The sequence below is a fragment of the Triticum urartu genome, chromosome 1, assembly GCF_003073215.2.
Source record: "Triticum urartu cultivar G1812 chromosome 1, Tu2.1, whole genome shotgun sequence".
Taxonomy (NCBI): Eukaryota; Viridiplantae; Streptophyta; class Magnoliopsida; order Poales; family Poaceae; genus Triticum; species Triticum urartu.
In genome coordinates this window covers 554,020,907-554,043,083 of record NC_053022.1, presented here as the reverse complement: position 1 = coordinate 554,043,083, position 22,177 = coordinate 554,020,907, and the positions used below count along the sequence as shown (strand labels likewise).

Genomic DNA, 22,177 nt, shown 5'->3' with positions numbered 1-22,177 from the left:
CAAGCTTCGATTACAATAATGGATCGATGTAAGACGAACTAGGGTTCATGCCGCCGCCGGGTTCCTGATCCACTGGATAAGGGGGAAAAGCGAGGCAGCAGTGGCTTAAGTACTAGGAGTAGTTGGACCAGGTCGGTTGTGCCATTCTGGGCCGAAGTAGCGTGGGTTGCCTCGCCGGGCACGGCTGGGCCGAGCCCGCGCCTCGTTGGCAGGTGGGGCCGAGCCGTCAGGGGAGTTAACAGTTACAAGCATTGATGGAATTAATGGATTGAATTATCATAGAGAACGTATTAAATTGTCCGTAAGGTTTGCCAATTAGACACACATAGTCGTCAGATCAAGTGCCTCAACCCCCATCTCCTGGCCTCTGAATGTCTGCTGCCGCATCGTCCTTGTTGTTGATGGCCGCTCTTCGTCGACGGCTTGCAGATGCCAATACCTCATGTATGTGGATGCATCTATCTTCCTGTACGCCCCTCTATCCCTTCTCTGTATAGGCAAAACCAATCCCAATTGAAAACCAATCCCCATCATAGGTGCCGCCTATCTCCCATTGTCCAGTCATGCACACAGCTCGGTTAGATCAGGTAAGATGCTCATGTCCCCATTGAAATAAGGGCAAGATATATGTATGTGTAAAATCAACTAATCAATTCAGCTATTAGATTTGTGCTCTTTTTTCCTACAAAATAGTTGCTTCTTTGTGGAATTTCTTGATCTAATAATGATCTCCTGAGTAATTTTAACCGATGAAGCATAAATATACTTTTACTATTGTCAATCTTTTTTTCGACAAGGGGAATATATTAATATAGCGAGGATACCAGATACAGCCAGCCTCTACACCAAAAAGATGTCCGAAGACATCCAGGATGCACACAACCAAGAACAAAATAAAAAGAGAGAGAAAAAAACCCATCGCAGTGTAGAACCACTCGCAACAGAAGCACTCTAACCACCACCAAATACAACACTTGTACTACATACTAGGCTCTCCAAAAGCAATGCCTCCAAGAAGGAAACAATACATAAGCATTGTCGTCGCCTAATCGAAAATCTTGTGTTTTCACCACGGAGAAATACCAAGTTTCCAAAACTCCCCCTCGCAAGCTCTCGGTGGCGGCGCGACCGTGAGGCCCCTCGCCATGGCCGGCGCCTCGCCGACCAGCCATCCGCTCCCTCCCCCTCCTCCTGGCCCGCCTCCTGCTACAGCAACCCGCTGCCCCCTCTCGTTCTGCGATGCGCTGGTCTCCTCCCCACCCACCGACGTTGTGCCCTATGTTGCTGCCTTGCCCAGGCTCAGCTCCATTGTTGTCTCGCATTCAAGATAGGATGGGCACGCCGCGCCTGCCCGCCGCAATCAAGGCAGCATGGATTGGCAGAGAGTAAAGAAGAAATATTTGTGGCGCGATGAGAGAAGGCAGCTGCAGCGCATTGACGCGAAGGATCCACGTGCTCCGCCACCGCGCCCTCTCACTCGGATCCAGCAACTCTTCTTAACGAGGGCTGCTGGATGCTGCTTCCGTTGCCTTTCCCCTCGACACCAAGTTGCCTCCTGCACCAACAAACCCCGCTGCATCCTGTGCTCGGGCTCTGGACACGTCTCAAGCAAGTGTGAGCTGCGCTTCGCCACCTCCCCCCGCCCGCCTCCACCACCTGCGCGGCCTGCCCTCTTGGCTCCGTCCGCCCCAGCTCAAGACATCTCCGCCGCTGTGGTGCCCGCATCTTCATCGACCGCCGCCTCCGCTCCAATGGAGAACCCCGTCAGGGACGTCAGCCTCCGCCCCAGGATGGCTTCTGCCTCGGTGGCCTGGTCGCCAGCCTTGGCAGGCGCTGAGCGTGACTTCGAGCAGCACGCTGTGGTCGCCACCATCCTCGGCAACAGGCCTCGGTTCACTGTCCAGGACATCTCCATCGCCGCGTCCATGCAGTTCGGTGTCGCCCGCACTCGGATGCACGTATCAGTCTTCTCCCCTGGAGATTTCTTGATTCGCTTCGCAGACCGCAGTGTGCGCGACACTGCGCTATCCTCCCTGTTGATCCTGCGCATCGGTGGGGCGGCTCTAAGGCTCGCCGCCTGGTCTAGAAGAGCCGGGGCTACTCTCATCAAGCTCCCCTTCAAGGCTAGGGTGTGCCTTGAGGGCCCACCCAGGCATGCCTGGACGGTGGAGGATATCAAGCAGTTGTTCCCGGCGCCGGCCAAAGTTGACCACATCGAGGATGGTGTGTTCTTCGATGAGGAATCCGCCTGTTGCTGTGCCTGGGTCTGGGTTCAGGATGCCACCAAGATCGCCACAAGAGGAACCCTGACGGTCGAGGAACCAGCCAACCAATCTTCGCCGGAGTTCCACCGGCAATTCCTCGACGGCTCCCCCGGCCGGCAAGCCACCTCCAGTTCCGATCCTGTCAAGATGCTCGCGTACCCGGTGCTGATTCACCTCGACCGCGTCTACGACTACACCGTGCAGCCGGCCTCAAGTGACGAGAATCTTCGCAGCTACAACAGCAACATCAGTGGGCTACCCTCGGAGTCTTCGCCGACGCAAGATCGCTGCATCAAGTGGCACTACCGCTGGAACCTGTACTATGAATATGGCACCTTCCCTCCTCGCCGAGGCCCCGTCCACTCACGCCTCAGCTTTGGTGGTGGTGGAGGCTTCGAGGATCCCTCTGGTGGCGCCACCGCCGATCCAAACCACCGGAGACACATCGGACGAGATGGTGGCCATAGGAAGAGGGGTGGCGTCGATGGAGGAAGCAGCAGCTCTGCCATGCATGGCCGCAACGGAGATCCACAGATTTTCCGACGCCGTCAAGCTACCGTCTCTGAAGCTAACGGAGGCAAAAGTAGTGGCTCTGAACCTGCTACTGCTGCGAAGCCGGTGGAGATTCGAATCTGTGATAAAGATGCTGAGGATCAGCTGGCTTTGGTTGGTCCCAATCCACCAATGGAAGCACCGCTGACCAAGGTCCTTGCTGACAACCCGACAGAGGAAACCTTGGCACTCGACCTAGTGCTTTCAGAAGTGCACCAGCGGCCAGCTTCCTTCCTCATGTCTCCTGGCGAGCTGCAGGCTGAAGGTGGGCAAGGCGTGCAGATTATGGGCGAGATGCGGTCTGAGGACGAGCTGTGCATGCAGGATGCGGACCCCCTGTCGCCTCCCTTGCATGCGCCCCTGCATGGCAAGGACGTTGTGGATGTGGCCCCCCACGGGCACGCTCTCAGTGTTAGGGCCACCCTCGGTATGGCCGAGCGAGAGGGCGACCCGCCTACTCTCTTGCTCGGCCCGAGCAACGACGGCCCCAGGATGGGCCTGTTAACCGGCCCAATGCTAGATCTGGCCACGCCCTTGAGGGGCCCCTCTCCAAGACACCCGGCCCAGGACGCCACCCCGCTTGGGCCTCTCTCCAGCCTGCCTTCCAGCTCGGTTGGTGACCAAGACAGCAGTAGCAACATCCAGATCGAGACCTTCCTCAACAATTGCTCTGCCCCAATCCCGGCTCCGCTCCTCCCATCTCCCGTTCCACTGCTACACAAGCCACACGTCTCCGACCGCCCCCCGGCGACAGGGAGCACAAGATCTAGTGGAAGGCTAGCTGCTAAGCCAACCAGGCAGCTTTCCTCCATGGATTAAGCGTTGCACGTCCTGAAGAAGAAGGAGGGGATCGCTGCGGCCACTGACACCGAAGAGGATGTGATGGACAAGCTCAAGAACATCTGCAAGAAACCCCTCCCCTCGGGCTTCATTGCGGCTGTCTCCTCCCTGATTTCCGCCTCCGGTCCGCCTCAGGGCGGTGCTCCGAGGGTGCCCAGCCTGCCGGGGATTGAGTCGGCCTGACAGTCATTCCTTGATGTTGTACTGCTGTTCTATACTAATTTCCAATGTTAGTCTACTTCTTCAGCTCTATTCAGTTGTTCTACTTGCTGCTTGTAGCTGTTACCAGTTTACCTGCTGGCCGGGACTGGGTCCAATCTGTTCTAGAGTTGGACATGGCTGTGTTTTTCAGTTTGTGCCCCTGTACTGGGGAATTCCTCTCAATTGTCGACTGTTGCCCTCAGTTTTCTTTATGGAGTACAACATACTAAATTGGAATGTGTGCGGTCTCCACAACCCTGCTAAGCGAAGAGCTATCCTCATGTTCCTCGCTGAGCACCAATGCAACATCATTTGTCTTCAGGAAGTAAAATTGCAGACCATCTCAGCAGCTTTCATTGCCGAAACACTGGGGGCCCGTTTCTGTGACAACTTTATTTACAAACCAGCTAATGGCTCTAGAGGGGAATCCTGATTGCCTGCTCCACTGGCATTGCAATCACTCATGACCCCCTTGCTGATGGGCCTAACTCCATTACTGGGCAGATTATGGATAGGAGCAACAATGACAGATGGACCATCTCAGCTGTGTACGGACCCCAAGATGATGCGGCCAAGGTCCTTTTCATTGATGAACTCAAGGGACTCAAGCAGTTTGCTCTACCATGCTGGATGGTCCTTGGAGATTTTAACCTGATCAAGAAAGCTAAGGACAAAAATAATGGGAACATAAACCTGCAGATGATGGGAAGGTTCAAGAGTGTTGTTGATGAGCTGGAGCTAATTGATTACCCTCTCCTGGGCAGAAAATTCACTTGGTCCAGTGAGCGTGACATTGTCACCCTGACTAAGATCGACAGGATCTTGGTCTCCAAAGATTGGGACCTTAAATTCCCAAATTACCAGCTCACCCCTGCATCCTCTTCAATCTCTGATCATTGCCCCCTGCTACTAAAGCCAATGCATCAGCGCCACTTCAAAGGGTTCCGATTTGAATCCTATTGGCTGAAAAAAGACGATTTTGTGGATACTGTTAATAAGGCTTGGGCTAAGCCAGTTGTTTCATCTGACGCAATTAGGGTCCTTCATACAAGACTGTCAAGAACTGCAAGGGCTCTGAAGAAGTGGGATAGAATGGAGACCAAGAGAGCAAGGGCTCTCTACAATGTGGCCACTGAGCTGATTTTCCTTTTAGACTTGGCACAAGAGGAGAGGCAGTTAACTGATGAAGAAAACACTCTTAGAAAGATGCCCAAGCTAAAGCTTCTGGGGTTTGTTGCTGTGGAAAGAATGCGGTGGCGCCAGCACTCACGGTTAACAAGGATCCGTGTTGGAAACGCCAATACTAAGCTCTTTCATCTACGGGCAAATGGGAGGAGGAGGAAGAATCACATACCTACCCTTCAGGGGCCTTCCGGCATGGTCCACGAGCACACTAAGAAGGCCAAAATTCTGCTTGATCACTTCAAGTCGCTAATGGGGAAGGCACAACATCGCAGCCACGCAATAAAATGGAACTTTTTGGAAATGCCCACACTCAACCTCCAGCACCTTGAGGGCAGCTTCACTATGGATGAGCTTAAAACTGCAGTTTTTGAGATGCACGCCAAAAAAGCTCCAGGTCCTGATGGTTTTATTGGTGGCTTCTTCAAAAAATGTTGGAGCATAACTAAAGATGATCTGTTGATGGCCATAAACCAGCTCCATAGCCTTCGAGGAGATAATTGGCACCTTCTGAACACGGCACACATCGTGCTCTTGCCGAAGAAGGACGGCGCTACACTCGCGTCCGAGTTCAGGCCAATCAGTCTGATGCACAACATTGGGAAGATCACTTGTAAAATTCTGGCAAATCGTCTCGCCCCGGAGCTCCCAAAAATGATTTCTGCCAGCCAGAGTGCCTTCATCAAGGGCCGTAGTATCCAGGACAACTTCCTATATGTGCAGAATGCAATAAAGGAAGCTCACTCCAAAAGGCTTCCACTAGTCTTCCTAAAATTGGATATTGCCAAAGCGTTCGACTCGGTGCATTGGGGATATTTGTTTAATGTCATGAGAGGATTTGGGTTTGGCCAATGCTGGATGGATCTGATGGCGATCATGCTGTCCTCCTCCTCCTCCTCTCGTGTCATGCTCAACGGTAGCCCCGGAGATCCATTCTACCATCACCAGGGATTGAGGCAAGGCGATCCACTCTCCCCCATGTTGTTCATACTCGCTATGGAGCCGCTGCAGCGTATGTTCTTGAAAGCCACAGATATTGAAATTTTATCGCCCATAAGGCAAAAATCAGTGGGGATTAGGACCAGCCTATATGCCGACGACGCTGCCCTGTTCATAAACCCCATTAGAAGAGAAGTTGAAGCCGCGCAGAAGATCCTGATAAGGTTTGGGGAGATCTCAGGTTTAATGATCAATCTTGGCAAGTGTGTTGCATACAAAATAAGATGCACAGACCCTGAGCACGCAGAGATTCTAATGGAGTTTGGAGGTGCTGAAGGAAACCTACCCTGTCGATACCTGGGTTTGCCCCTAAACACTAGGAAGCCAAGAAGGGCTGAAATTCAGCCGATTCTGGACAAAGCCAGTGCAAGAATTAAACCATGGAAGGGCAAACTCATGAATAGAGCAGGGAGGTTGGATTTGGTAAACTCTGTTTTGACGGCCATCGCAACCTATTACCTGACTTGCTTTGCTGCGGACAAGTGGGCAGTTAAAAAACTGGACAAGAGTAGAAGAAATTTTCTCTGGGCTGGAGAAGAGGAGGCACATGGAGGAAAATGTATGGTCAACTGGAAACAATGTTGTTCGCCAAAAAAACTTGGAGGCCTAGGGATCAAAGACATTGCCCTCTTTAGCAGATCGCTACGTCTTCGGTGGCTTTGGTATGAGTGGGACTCACTGCAACGTCCATGGAAAGGAACTCCAGTACCATGTGACCAAATAGATAGAAAACTCTTTGCGGCTTGCACAGAGATTACCATTGGTAATGGACAAACTGCACTTTTTTGGCATGATAGATGGCTGCAGGGTAATGCCCCTAAAGATATTGCACCATAGCTCTTCTCATTGGCCTGGAGAGAAAATTTGAAGGTGGCTGAGGCTCTTGCTGGGGAAAGATGGATGTGCGGAATCCAAAGAATGTCAACAGAGACCCAAATCTTACAGTTCATAAAGCTTTGGGAATTGATGCAGACAATACAACTTTCAACCTCCCATGACTCAATAGTCTGGAAGCGCTCCAACAATGGAAACTACACCGCTAAATCTGCTTATGAAGCTCAATTCATTGGCCGAATCCCACAACAGCAGCTAGAAGTGGTTTGGAAGGCAAAGACCGGAGGGAAAGTTAAATTCTACATTTGGCTCCTGCTTCAAAACAGAAATTGGACAACAGACAGGCTTGCACGCCGAGAGTGGCCTCATAATCCTATCTGCCCCCTCTGCGACCAAGCGCCGGAAACTGCGCTACACCTCCTTCTCCGTTGTCGTATGCCAAGGAACTCTGGTTCTCTGCTAGAAGTATTCACCAGCGCATGGCTGATATTGCTCTTACTGCAACCTCCATCAATATGTGGTGGCGCAAGCTGAATTCAGTTGGGCCCAAGGAAATCAAGAGAACCCAGGTTAGGTTTGCGATGTATATGGCCTGGAACTTATGGAAGGAACGAAATCGCCGTGTCTTCCAGGCCACTAGTACACAACCTCCAGTTTTGTTGCAAATGGTTAAAGATGATGTCGGCCTCTTGGAGGAGGCCTTTCGGGAATAATCCCATGTAATCCTTGGGGCTGATCAGCCCCTGTCTGATCACTCCCATGTACTTTTGTTTCTCTCCTCTATAATGCAATGGCAGAGCTCCTGCCCTTTCGGGTCAAAAAAAAGTTTCCAAAACAATGCCTTGAGAAAGGCCATTGCCAGGTACAACCAATGAAGGCCATACCTTGGGTTTTCACCCTAAAAATCATGGCTCGGTAGTCGAGGAGCATCACAAAAAATGCAGTCCACCTGTGTTGCCACCCCCACTTGCCAAGGCTGCTGCTGCGAGTCGTTGAATGCCCGAAACACAAAAAGAACTTGTGCCCCATCATTTTCAACACAACCAACACTCTCTCTGCCAAAAACAAACCTTCGATCGTGTCCGCCATGTCTTTCTCCATCTCTGTCAGTTCCATGGAAACCTATATGAAGACATGCCCCATGGTAACGACCAGAAGAGGAAGCTTCGCGCCTCACCCAAAAAGGGTGCGCACTACCGCATCGATCCTGCTCTAGATATCCAGTAGCATCTTGTGACAAATTGCGAATATCTCCGAGGAAGAATGGAACTCGACCGCGGTCCAATCGAGGAGGCAGATTTGGTCAATGGACAAGTTGCCGTTTGAAGAATAGTAGGGCCAAAACCACCATTACTTTGGCCGATCCAGCAGTCCCCACACCGCCGGTCAACTCCTGGTGAGCGGATGGAGCGGGTCAACCTCTGGCCCAGACGAGCCCAAGGTTTAGGCACGAGAGCCGCAAGACTCGCCGGTTTCAGCGCCGTCGCCTCAGGACACGGCCGCACCTCCGCCTCTGGCCTGCCGCACCGCATCCGCCGCTTCATCCACCTCGCCTCACAGCCGTGTGCCGGCCGAGCAGCCGATCCCTTAACTTAGTCTACATGGCTTGCAATGCACATGCTGCAGCCAGGGTATGTATGTGGTTCCTTATGTATTACTACGCTGGCTTTGAAACTGAGCAGTATTATTAATTTTGCTTTTTAATGGTTAGTTATTGATTTATGTTTTGCAGATTGTTGCTTCTTTCCCCTACTAAAATAAAAGTTGATCTTCAAGTTATCTTAGATAGATATGATTATTATGTACAAGTATAGCATCAGCAAGGTGTTTTTAGTACCAAATGATGATATTTCAACCACTGTTTAGTGGTAAGTTAGATGATTTTCCTTGCTTTTCAAAAATAATATAGTACTTCTATTACAGTTGGGAGCTAATATATTGTGCCAATACGAATTCTATTCCATATTTATATACACTTTCAGATCATATAAAGCACAATTATATTATCTTTTTGACTACCTTTGTGTGGTAGAATGGTATCTCGATATATCCTTTAAAAAAATCATGAGACATATTTCAATGTTAGAAGTTTGCCTTTTCAACTAAAAATGATATTGGTATTGTGGTTATCATGAGTTCAGGACACAGTGGATGTATAGACGTACTTCTTCGGATACTATTCGCCACTAAAAGTCATGAACGAGTTCTATTCTGCCTATTATATGTATGACAGATGGAAAGAACAAATTGTTCTGTTCTACAAATACTGTACGGAAAGGAAAAACTATAGTAGTACAGAATTGTGATGTACCACGTACTATTTTAATTATACTAAAAGTCTTCATGTGAAACCAAATAGTGGAATTGTATAAACATGTTTTTAAAAACGTAATGAACATATTTCTGAAACACGTGAACATTTTTGTTTAAATGTCATGAACATATTTTTTAAACATGTGAACACTGTTCAAAAATGTCATGAACATTTTTTTAATGGCCAAAACTTTGTTTACTAACTACATGAACATTTATACATTGTATATTTGTTTTAGAAAATGTCATGAAGATATTTTCAAATGCGTGAACCGTTCAAAAATAGCCTTGGGTGTGTCGGTGCGCGGCACCTTTGTATCTTGCATGGGTGTGTGCGTCGTGTGCAGTGGTGGCGTATCGGTGTATCATTTGTTATGATGATGATTTCTTTATAATATAAAGCAGGGGAAACCATTTTTCGCTTATATACTCCCTCCGTCCCATAATATAAAATGTTATTACATCCAAAATGTGAGTATATTGGATGTAATAACGTCTTATATTACGGGACGGAGGGAGTACTACTTATGAACTTACCATTGTGTTAGGGTTTTCCTTGTTTTTTCTTTCTTTCTTTTGCAGATGGAGATGGAATTCTAGCAGGACCTCCCTTTTTTGCTGATGGAGTTGGAATTTTAGCAGCACCAAATCATACTATCATCAATAGTAATGAAAAAACTCAAGACTCGGGTCAGAGTTGCAGCCTGCTGTCCAGTTTCCCAACTGAGGATTCTCCTCTTTATATGCTTAATACTTCAGATGGGGTTCTAAGTAATAACTATGCTATGGATGACTTGACAACCAAGAGCGGCAGTCATGGAGTACTCCCTTCCATTCAGGAAAATGTAGGGGCCAGCAGTATTGCCTTTGCTGGTACAACTGCAGAAATGTGCTTTGATAATAACCAGCAGTCTCAATTCCTTGGTCAGCCTTCAACTTGCTCTTCGCCTAAAATAATTGATCTTACTGTGATGAATGGCATGGATGAAACTGATGTACGAATGGAATTAGCGCCTATACCTGAATTAGTTGATCCTACTGACATGGATCTGATTGATGACGTACCAATGTTACTGGCACCTAGGAAGAATATCACTCTTGCACTTGATCTTGATGGTAAGTTGTTAAATGTTTTTTTTCTCCTGTAAGTTTCTTTCATGAACTTAAAATTATTGACATGCTAATTTTCTGTTGCATAGGCACCCTTATCCATTCAGCAAGGTACGACCATGGCGCGGACCTTTCATTCCCTATGCGCTGTGGAGAACAATAGTACACTATCCACGTGAATAAGAGACCACATTTGGATGCCTTCCTTGAAGAGGCGGCTCATATGCTTCAGCTTGTTGTCTTCACGGCTAGCATAAGTTCTTATGCAAACCAACCGATTAATGCACTGGATCCCAAGATCAGACTGATATCACGGCCTTTTTTCATGAGCCATACGTCTCAGTAGATGGAGCAATCAGAAGGATCTCAGCATTATTGACGCTGATCTTGCAAAGGTTGCGATTATTGACAATGCCCCAGAGGTGATTTACTCTGAAACTCAAGTCCAGAGGTCATTATTAATAGTTACGATTATAGTGTTATTGACTACCATATTATTGAGATGAATTTGGAAACTTACAATTTATGATTTTGAGAAATTGCCAAGACTGACCGATGACTGAAACCCTTGTGTTCACACATGTCGTAGGTTTTCCAGCAACAGGTGAATAATGCGATACCCATAAAGAGCTGGTCAAATGACCCGTCTGACATTTATAAATGTTCATCCCATATTTTTGAAAATTTCCATAGTATAATCACCACGTATTGAGAAAAATATCCACTTTCTATTAAAATGTTATTCATGTTAAACAATGTAGGTCGCATATTTGAAAAATATTTGTCATGTCTCTAAGAAAAATGTTTATCTCACACAAAAAGTTCTTGCATATTTATAAAATGTTCATCCCTTATTAGAAAAAAGTTAATCATTATTGAAAAAGTGTTTATCGCATATTCTAAAATATGTTCATCGTGTATTGCAAAATGTTTATCACATATTATTAAAAATAGTATGTGCATATAGAATCACAGAAAGGGAAAAAGACTGAATAGACAATTTAAAATAAAAAGCAAAAAGGCATAAACCAGATTTTTAAAAAAACGGAAATATTAACGCCCACACGTGTCGGCTGAGACCACTTCGACCGAACGCCCTCACTGCCGTTAGATGCGTTGCATCAATCTTAAAGCAGGGCGCACAGACACGTCAGCAGTAGCGGTCGTGCGGGCTGCTTGGGTCCTCGCCCGAACGCTGTCCTCTCCTCGCTCGCTCACTCCCACCCTTCTCATTCACCTCCCCCCCCCCCTCCCCACACGGAGTAAGTGAGCAGAGAGAGAGGATCCCGTCGATTCAGAGAGGATTCCGGCTCCGTCAGGTGGCCGGCGACCGCGATGGCACAACTCTCCTTCACCCCACCCCAGCGGCCTCCTCCCCCAATACTCCTCACTGTTTTCTTCCCCTTTTCTTCGCCGGATCTGAAGACGGGCTGCCGGCGTCGGCCTTCCGTCATCGCCGCGGTTGGCAGGTGAGGTCGGGTCTCGTTGTCTCCGCACCGAGCGCGTGTAGCTCCGCCTTGATTCGGCATCGCGTCGCGGACGAGGAGCCGACGGAGCACGGGATGCTTCTGGCAGAGCAGGCCACGGGCGCCGTCGGCGCCAACCCAGGCGACGGCGAGGGCGCCAATCCCCTCCAACCAGCCCCCGCATCCAGCACGGGGTCGGCAGCGGCGGGGGTGGCGCAGCGCGCATCGACGACGATGTGGAGACGCGCGCAGTGGATTGCTCGAGGGCGTGGAAGCGCACGGCGTGGCCGACATCTTAACCTCCCCCGCGCAGCCATTCCCATGGCTGGTGGCAGCGGAGCCGAGGCGGGCCACTACAGAGAGGAGTTTCACCGACGGAAGGACGGCGTCGCGCGTGTGAGGCGGGCTCGCCGTCGATGCTCTCCTCTAGTTCCTGCCGTCATCCTGCTTCCCTGGACACCTCCGTGCTCACCAGCACGTCCCCAAGGTGAGCTACGTCTTACCCCTGCTTCCTTCCCTCAATATCGATATACAGAGGCGTTGTGCCCTTTGAATTCGTGGCCGGAGTTGCCAGATTTCAACTTTTAGAGTACTTGTGCTGTTTTTCAGCATCATGCAGTTTGTGTTGTGAGCCACATCGTAATTCACTTAGCTAAAGCTTCATTATACCTTACCCTGTTTTAGCATTTCAGAAGATTTGTCTGTTTCATGAATGAACAACCTGTGCCAAGGTGCCCAATATTTTAGTGCGATGATTATTGTCAATTGATGATAAGTTTTTTGTTTTCATTTTTCAATATAATGTTTTGTGATAGTTTTTCATATTAATCCTTCCGTGTTCAATCCATAGTTGCCATGGTAATTTCCAATCCGTATTTTTTTTTCATGTTTTTAGTATTGGATGGGACATAGTAGTTGCCATGGCAATTCAAATCTTCATGGAGAGGATCATACAGTCGTCTGTGCCATTTGTCATATAAGTGTTGTTTTGTTGTCATGTGTTTATGTGTTTTTCTTGTGCATTGTGATCTCATGAAGTCCATCACATTCATGTTTTCCAAACATGGCAAATTTCAGCTTTCCTTTGTAATGCTCTTTTGGCAGGTTCTTCAAATTTTGCTTTTTTATATTTGTAATGGCAATTCTATCTTTGTTGACATGGAAAATATAACTACACATCCATGGCAGATTCTACACTTTTCATTGCCATGGCAACATATAGTTTTCACTTGCCATGGCAAATTTCGTACCTACATTGCCATGTCAAATTTACTTGTTAAATTCTGGAAAATTCTAAAACACGGCAAACTTCTCCAGATCCCGCGCGAGAAGGGGGCTGCGGCAGCTATGTCATGGAGGCACCGATGCAAGGGGATCGGAGGCGATAGCCACGGCGCGGACGGCAGAGCAGGCGACGGCGTCTCCGTCGTGGGGGTGGGCCGGCGGGCGGAGGTCACTCCCTCTATCTCCGAGCGCGGCGGCATCAAGACGGCGGGGTGCTTCCAGATGCGGCGGGTGCCCATGGGCCCGGCCATGGGCGCGCAGGTGTCCGCCGCGAGTTTTCTACGGCGAGCTCCGCCATTGCATGTATGGGCCAGCACATACAGTATGTTTGCCATCTGTCCTATGGCTTTTCTAGTATGCCTCTACCATTTCTGCCATCTTAATTTTTGAAGAGGCAAGTTAGTTCAGGTGGCACATTTACCCTCATCCAGATGGTATAGTTGCCATGGCAAATTTACCTTTGAGCTAACTAGATTGTTTGTCATGTGAAAAAAAATTACAAATTTGCCATGGCTAACTAGAGTGTTGGTCATGGAAAAAATACAGATTTTGCCATGACATAAATTTAGAACAATTTGCCATGACATGAATTTACAACAATTTGCCATGGAAAATGTTTAACAAATTTGCCACGGATAAAATAGCACAAAGAAATGATGGAGAATATTGCCATGGCAAATACACATTCAAATTTGCCGTGTTATTTTTATCAAAATGTCAAACTTTTTCGTTTTTAGTTGCCATGGCAACTCAACTTTTTAGATTTTCCATGATGTGTTGCCACAGAACTAACAAAAGGGTTGTGTTGCCATGAAAATATATGATGTGTTGCCATGTTTTTCTTTGCAACATGGCAATTTGAGTTCTATGAGAGCATGGCAAATGTAGTTTAATATGTTGCCATGTTCATGGCAATTTTTTGTGTGTTGTTTCACATACACGGCAACTTAATACCAAAGAAGATGGCAAGTCTTGGTTAAACGCCATGGCAAGTTTGAACATGCTTTTTGCCATCACAATTTTTGTATAATTTCACATTCATGGCAACTGTTTATACATAAGCATGGCAAATTTGATAAAAAAAAACCCCACAAAAAGTTGAATATGCATTTGCCATGGCATTCAAATATACATTTTTTTTCCATGGCAAATTTGACAATTTTTTGTGTTATTTCCGTTACATGGCAAATTAATGACACCAAATATGGCAAATTTTGGTAAAATGCCATGGCAAATTTGAACATTCCCTTGCCATGGCAACTATTCATCATTTTTGTAATATTTCACAATATTGCAAAATTATTTATATTAGCATTCCAAATTCGATAAAAAATCTATGGCATATTAGAATATGCATTGCCATGGCAATTCTGATCTTATTTTCGTGTTGTTTCACATAGACGGCAATTTAATTACACAAAGATGGCAAGTTTTGATAAAATAGCATGGTTAGTTTTGAACATGCTTTTGCCATGGCAATTTTTTATTATTATTATTTCACAATCATGGCAATTTTCAGCATGCTTTTGCCATGGCAACTATTGATCATTTTTGTATTTTTTTCACATTCATGGTAATTTTTTTATATTAGCATGGCAAATTTGATTAAATGTTCCATGGCAAATTAGAATACGCTTTTGCCATTACATTTTTTATCTTTGTTTTCGTGTTGTTTTATATACACAACAAATTTATTAAACAAAGATGGCAAGTTTTGATAAAATACCATGGAACATGTTTTTGCCATGGCAATTTTTGATATCTTTTTTTTATTATTTCACAATAATGGCAAAGAAATCATATATAAGCATGGCAATTTTGACAAAAAGTCCCACGGCAAATTTGTATATGCATTTGCCATGGCAATTTTAATCATTTTTGTGTTGTTTGATTGGCACGGAAAAACATAAACAAATTTTTTAATCCATTTTTTTGCCCCCGTGATACAGATGCAAATTGCCATGAACTTTTCCTTTTTACTTAATATAAAAAACATCTATTTTTGACCATGGCAAATTTTGCTTGTAGGCACGACTGACATTTTTTCCGTTTGAACCATTGGGATTTTTTAGTACTAGTTTGTTTGTCACTCTTATGTATTATGGCTAATTCATCTTTCCGTTTTCATAGGATGGTAAATCTGGGCTTTATTATCACAACAAAACTGTGTTTTTATTTGTTTATCATGTCATGAAAGTCTATGCATTTTTTAGTCTATGTATCATGATATATAGAACATTTTTTCAACAAAGTTGCCATGGCTCATGGCAAATATAGCCTATGCATCATGGAACTTATAGTGTATGGATGATGATCTATATAACATTTTAGTTCATGTCATTTTCCGAAACATGCATCATGGAACTTATAGTGTATGGATGAACATTTTAGTTCATGTCATTTTCTGTAACATATTCTTTCTGCCCTGACAATTTAATATGTTTTGGTAAACCCTGCCATTTTTGTAAAAAATAACATGATGGCAAGTCGTAAATGTAGTGGCAACTTTTCTGGAAATTCACATAGTTTTTCCCACTTTTAAAGTTGTTGGATGGCATCGTAGGCTTTTTTGTCATGGAGAAAAACCTGGGCTTTTTTTCTTTACTAAGCTTGTAGGGCCTAATATAGAAAAGGCCTGTAGGGCTGATAGGATGGACGTTCGGGTGGTGGCAGCGATGCGGGCGGGGAGAGCGATCGTCCCGAACGATTCGTTCGGTCCAGCTGCCTTCCTGCCACACGTGTGGGCAGTCCAATGTTCGCCCACACAACGTCGTGTGGGCTGCCTGCGGATATGCCACACAGAGTCGTGTGGTCGGGTGGGCGTTATGCCACACGTGTGGTAGTTATCGGTGTCCTAAAAAAAGGGAAACCTGTTCCCAAAATTGGGTTGATCCATGAGTGTTGGTGAAGTTGCGCACGAAAACACTACTCCACACCCTACACAAGGAATAGGAATTGCCATACTATGTACATATCGAGTGCTACACATAGGATCGTTGAATCATGTTGGGTGTGAATTTGTAGCACCCATGTGTAGAGACAAGCAGCCCCCTTTTTCTTTTGGCTTTCGACTTGCAATCTTTCATATCGGCAGTCATACAGTGTTTTTATTGAAAAGATAAAAGCAACAAGATAAAGGAAGAGAACAGGGGCGGAGGGAGAGGAGAGACTCATCTATGCTAAGCACAAGCAAGGAGCAAGGCGCGAACGACCATCAGCTGGTGGCGCTCATGGTCACGGAAGCGCCTACTCCAGATAAGGAGGTCATCGGAAGCCTTCTGGAGAACTGAACTCGCGTCACACTGTCGGCGGCTGAAGACAACGTCGCTCCGTGCCTTCCAAACCTGCCAGAGGAGAACAAACAGCCCGTCTCTCCAACACGAGCGAGAGACAGACTCAGGGGGGGCAGAGGAGAGAGCCTCGCCAACACAACGTAGGGATCCCATGCTGAGCCGCCCCTAGACCTCGGTTGCGCGCGTACAGGTGATGAAGAGGTGGTCAATGGTCTCATCAGCGCCACAAGACTCGCATGACGGGGTGGGGGAGCAACTTTTGGCGTGGAGGTTCACCCGCGTGCTAAGGCGCCCGCCGGTGAGAAGACGCGCGAACACCTTGATCTTCGAGGGGAGGCGGGAGGCCCAAATCTCGGAGGAGGTGAGGTCGGTGCAGCCATGCAGAGAGAGCAACCGGTACACTGCACGTGAGGAGAACCGCCCTAGGGTAGAGATGGACGGAGCGGAGCACCACCCGGACCGCCTCCAGCTCCGCAGCGGCCATAGCGGACAGCCGCGGCTGGAGCGAGATGCTCTCCCGAAGGACACCCGCGACAGTGGCGTTAGGCCGCGTCGAGTGGGAGAAGAGAGCCTCGAACTGGAAGCACAGCGCACATCCAGGGAGCCACCTGTCCTGCCAGAAAGAAGTAGTGCAGCCATCCCCGAGCTCCACGCGGGTGACCGACCTGTACGTCGGCAGACCCATGTCGACGATGCTCTGGAGAAAAGACGGGGACGATGTGGAATCACCGATGTTGCCGCGGGAGCAGCGCAGGAACCACTGTTCCAAGGCGGAGACTCCGGGAGGTGAAGCTTGTGGACGAAGTTGAGAAGCAAGCACATGTTTTGCCGTCGAAGATCGCGGATCCCGAAGCCACCTTCCTGCACATCAACACACAACTTATCCCAAGCAATTAGACAGCGAGCACCCGAGAAAGTATCCTTGCCGGTCCAAACAAAAACACGACGCCTACGATCGATTTGCTCAACCACACCAGGAGGGAGAAGAAAGGAACACATAAAGTACGTGGGGAGGTTGTTGAGAACCGCGTTGCAGAGGACGAGCCTGCCGCCAGATGAGAGAAGGAGAGCACGCCAACCGGAGAGGTAACGGTCGAACGAGCGAAGGAGCGTGCCGTACGCGGAAATGGGGAGTTTGAGGGGGGAGAGGGGAAGGCCTAGGTACGGTTGGGGGAACGACAAGATAGGACAGCCGAGAGCCGCCGCCATCGCGATGACGTCGGCTCTATCACAGTGCAAAATCGTAAGTTTTAAGTTTCACCTCTGAAACCTGGTATGAGTGACCGACAAAATCATGAGTTTCGTCAGAGCTGCAATTGACAGAACCATCAGTTTCAGAAATGAATACTTAAAGCTTGGTGTGCCCTTGTAAGGGATCCAACAAGGTTCGTATGAAAGCAAGCATTGTAAAACATATGATTTGGGGACTACTCGACACCCTAACCTAGGGTGTGGCTATCTCATTATATAGAAGTAACCAAGGGGTACAATACAATGTTACAATACATGTATACAGAGGCTACGTGTATATACAGTCTAACACCCTCCCTCAATCTTAACTATGTCCTGAAGTACAAAGCAAGTTAAGATTGCGCCTACAGCCTACAAACTGTGGTTGTGGAAGAGGCTTCGTGAAGATGTCAGCAAGTTGATCCCTTGATGAGATGAACTTGATACAGAGTAGCTTCTGTGCAACACGTTCCCGAACAAAGTGACAATCCACCTCAATGTGTTTTTTCCTAGCATGAAACACCGGGTTAGAAGAAAGATATGTAGCACCAATGTTGTCACACCACAGGACCGGAGGATGAGCTTGAGGGCACGCAGCTCTCTCAACAGAGATTGTACCCATATGATCTCAACGGTCGCATCAGCAACAGCTTTGTACTCAGCCTCAGTACTACTGCGAGACACTGTTGCTTGCTTGCGAGCATTCCAGGCGATCAAGTTAGGACCCAGAAATACCGCATAACCCCCCGTGGATCGCCTGTCATCAGGACTACCATCCCAGTCTGCATCTGAAAACGCCGAGAGTTCATACGCCGGTGCAGACTGAAGAAGCAAGCCATAGGAGGTAGTAAGGCTGACATAGCGCAAAATACGCTTCACAGCTGACCAGTGAGACGTCCTGGGTGCATGCAGAAACTGACAGACACGGTTGACTGCATAGGAGATATCAGGCCTGGTAATAGTAAGGTATTGCAGACCACCAACGAGACTGCGATACTCAGTAGCATCATCAGACGAGAGAGTCACCATCAAGAGCAGACAACCGATCAGTGGCAGACATCGGAGTGTTAATAGGTTTGCATTTGAGCATTCCAGCACGACGCAACAAGTCCAAGGAGTACTTCTTCTGAGTGAGAGTTAAACCAGCAGAGGACCGTGAAACCTCAAGACCAAGGAAAAAGTGAAGAGCACCTAAATCCTTGATAGCAAAATCATCACGGAGAGCAATCACAAGGCGATCAGCAGCAGCAGCAGATGAACTAATGAGAATGATATCATCAACATAAACTAAGAGATACATCGTAACCTCAGGACGATGTAGGAGAAACAGTGATGTATCAGCAGTGGAGGGAGTAAACCCAAGAGCCCGAAGAACAGAGCCAAGGCGAGCATGCCATGCACGAGGAGCCTGTTTGAGGCCATACAGTGCCTTAACCAGTCGACAGAGATGATGAGGCCGTGTTGGATCAACAAAACCAGGCGGCTGACGCATATAAACCTCCTCCTCCAGAATGCCATGGAGAAAAGCGTTCTGCACATCAAGCTGACGAAGGAACCATCCGCGAGTAACCGCAAGAGACAGTAGTAATCGAATGGTAGTAGGCTTGATGACTGGACTGAACGTGTCTTCATAATCAAGACCATACCTCTGTTTGAAGTCCTTGGCAACTAACCGTGCCTTGTAGCGTTCAATGGAGCCATCAGCATGTCTCTTGACTTTGAAAACCCACTTGGAATCAATGACGTTGACACCAGACACTGGAGGAACAAGATGCCAAGTGTTATTCTTTTGTAGAGCCTGAAACTCTTGTTCCATTGCATCACGCCAATGAGGAATACTCAGTGCAGCCTGAAAGTGACGAGGCTCTGAAGTCGGGTTGGCGGCAGTGTGAGCCATGCATGCAGCAAGCCACGCGACCGTCCCATCCGTGCACTCCTTTGGACAAAATACACTGGATTGGCTCCTTGTGCGAGGACGCAGAGTGACAGCAGGTCCTGCCAGCAGAACCGGTGCAGCAGAGGATGTCGATGAGGACGGTACAAAGCCGGGCGAGACGGGCTCACAGGGGACCAAAAAAGTGCTAGTCGGAGACCCTGGCAGCAAGACCGACCCGGCCGGTGCAGGAGACTGGACCTCCGGGCTAGTGGCAGCAGTAGCCGACCCAGGCAAGGGGCCCGCCAGTGGCCCGGGCGAGCCACGCGAGGCTGGCGAAGCCTGCGAGCCAGGCGAGGCGGCCGCTGGTGAGGCCGCTGGCATGGACGAGGCCCACGAGCCAAAAGAGCCCGGCGCTGGCGAGCCCACCGCCCGCGGGGCCAGCATGCGGCCGGACGGACCCGGCACCCGTGAGGCAGCCTCCGGTGGCGAGATGAGAACGGGTTGGCGGGTGCCGCCCGACATGCATGACGCATGCACATCCCGATCAGGAGGATCATCCGCAACATGTTCATCAAGCAGCTCGAGCCGAGCACCGCATCCAATACCTGCAGCATGATTAGGGAGCAACGCAGGGGCATATGCAACATCCACAAATTGATCAAGCATAGGTGTAGACACGGGCACTGGTGGTGTAGAAGTGGTAAGGTCAGTCGGAAGTGCACGAAAAGGGAATACATTTTCATCAAACACAACGTCACGAGAGATGTAGACGCGGTTGGTAGGAACATGTAAGCACTTGTACCCTTTGTGAAGAGAACTATACCCGAAAAAAACGCACTTCTTAGACCGAAACTCTAGCTTGCGCTTGTTGTATGGACGGAGGTGAGGCCAACATGCACACCCGAACACTTTGAAGAATGTGTAGTCTGGAATCTCATTAAGCAGAAGTTCAAGTGGGGTTTGCATTTTCAGGAGTCTCGAGGGAAGCCTGTTAATGAGAAAACAAGCTGTGGAGAAAGCATCACTCCAGAACCTAAACGGGACGGATGCATGAGCTAGCAAGGTTAAGCCAGTTTCAACAAGATGACGATGCTTACGCTCGGCAATACCATTCTGCTGACATGTGTGGGGACATGACACGCGGTGCGAAATCCCAAGTTTGTTAAAGAACGAGTTGAGGTTGTGGTACTCACCCCACCCCAGTCGGATTGGACATGGATGATTTTCTGCTTAAGAAGACGCTCAACGTGTGCTTGAAACTGAAGGAAGAAACGAACACATCAGACTTACGCTTAATAAGATATAACCAAGTAAAACGGCTGTAAGCATCAATGAAACTGACATAATAATTGTGACCACTGACAGATGTCTGGGCATGGCCCCATACATCAGAAAACACAAGCTCAAGAGGATGTTTCACAACACGACTAGACTCTGAAAAAGCAAGCTGATGACTCTTGCCCCGCTGACAGGCATCACAAATAGTTTCAACAGTTTTATTGGACACAACTGGGAGATCATGACGATGCAAAACATGTCGAACTATGGGAGCCGCCGGGTGACCAAGGCGCGCATGCCAGTGTGTAGGCGACACACGAATACCACTGAACACCTGAGGAGAAGACGGCATGGAAGATGGGCGCGGCGCATCAAGTGCATACAGGCCATGGCGAAGACGACCGCTAAGTACAACGGCCCTCGTGTCCCGATCCTTGATAAAGAAACAAAAAGGGTGAAACTCAGCAAGGACATTATTATCACGAGTAAGTTGAGGAATGGACAACAAACTACGCGTAGCAGAAGGAACACGAAGGACATTAGATAGATGCAATGTGCAAAAATTGTGTGCAAGGAGAGAGGCCTGACCAACATGGGAGATGCGCATACCTGCTCCGCTGGCGGTGTGCACCTGATCATGACCATGATATGGCTCCTGAGTGGAGAGCTTACCCATCTCACCGGTGAGGTGGTTGGTAGCTCCAGTGTCCATGTACCATGCGGGATCAATGGAATAAGACGGAGTGCGACCATGATCATGACTTGTCACGGCGGCGGCGGCCTGCTTGTCGTTCCCTTTTCCATTGTTGTCGAGGCCCAGAAAATCTTGCTTGTAGCGACGATGACAGCGAGAGGCAATGTGGCGCTCAAGACCACACAGCTGGCAGGCCTGTGGAGCACCACAAGAGGAACAGCATGCCACTGGCCGGTTACCACCCATGATGGTCGGAGCATTGCCCCGCGAGGATGGTTGTGAAGTCGGCGCAAGCTTGCCACCTGATGACCGTTGGGGCTTGCCACGAGTGGCGGCATTGGCAGAGGCAAAACTGGGGGAGGCCCAACGCGCCTTAATGCGCTGCTCATGGCCAAGCAGACGTGCATAGAGCTCACGAGGTGGGAGCGGATCATCGCGGCCATGAACATTCTCAATGAGGTTGTCATAATCATCATCAAGCCCATTGAGCACAAAGGTGGTGAACTCCTCATCCTGCAGCGATTGACCAACTGAGGCCAATGTGTCGGCAAGACCCCGCATCTTGTTGAAGTAGTCGGTGATGCTGAGATCGCCAAGCTTGGTCTCGCCTAGCTCGGTGCGTATAGAGTGAGCACGCTCCTGAGACTGAGAGGCGAAACTGGTGTGAAGCGCCGCCCATGCCTCCCGGGACGTAGTGGCGAAGATGACCAGCGACGAGAAGCTCGGAGTGAGCGAGGACTGGATGGCGGAGAGGATGGCCT

General features: G+C 48.4%; 1 pseudogene; it reads left to right on the top strand.

Annotated features, from left to right (window-relative positions):
- The first annotated feature begins 5,291 nt into the window (after positions 1–5,291).
- Positions 5,292–11,069, top strand: LOC125533126 (annotated as a pseudogene).
- Positions 11,070–22,177: the final 11,108 nt, after the last annotated feature.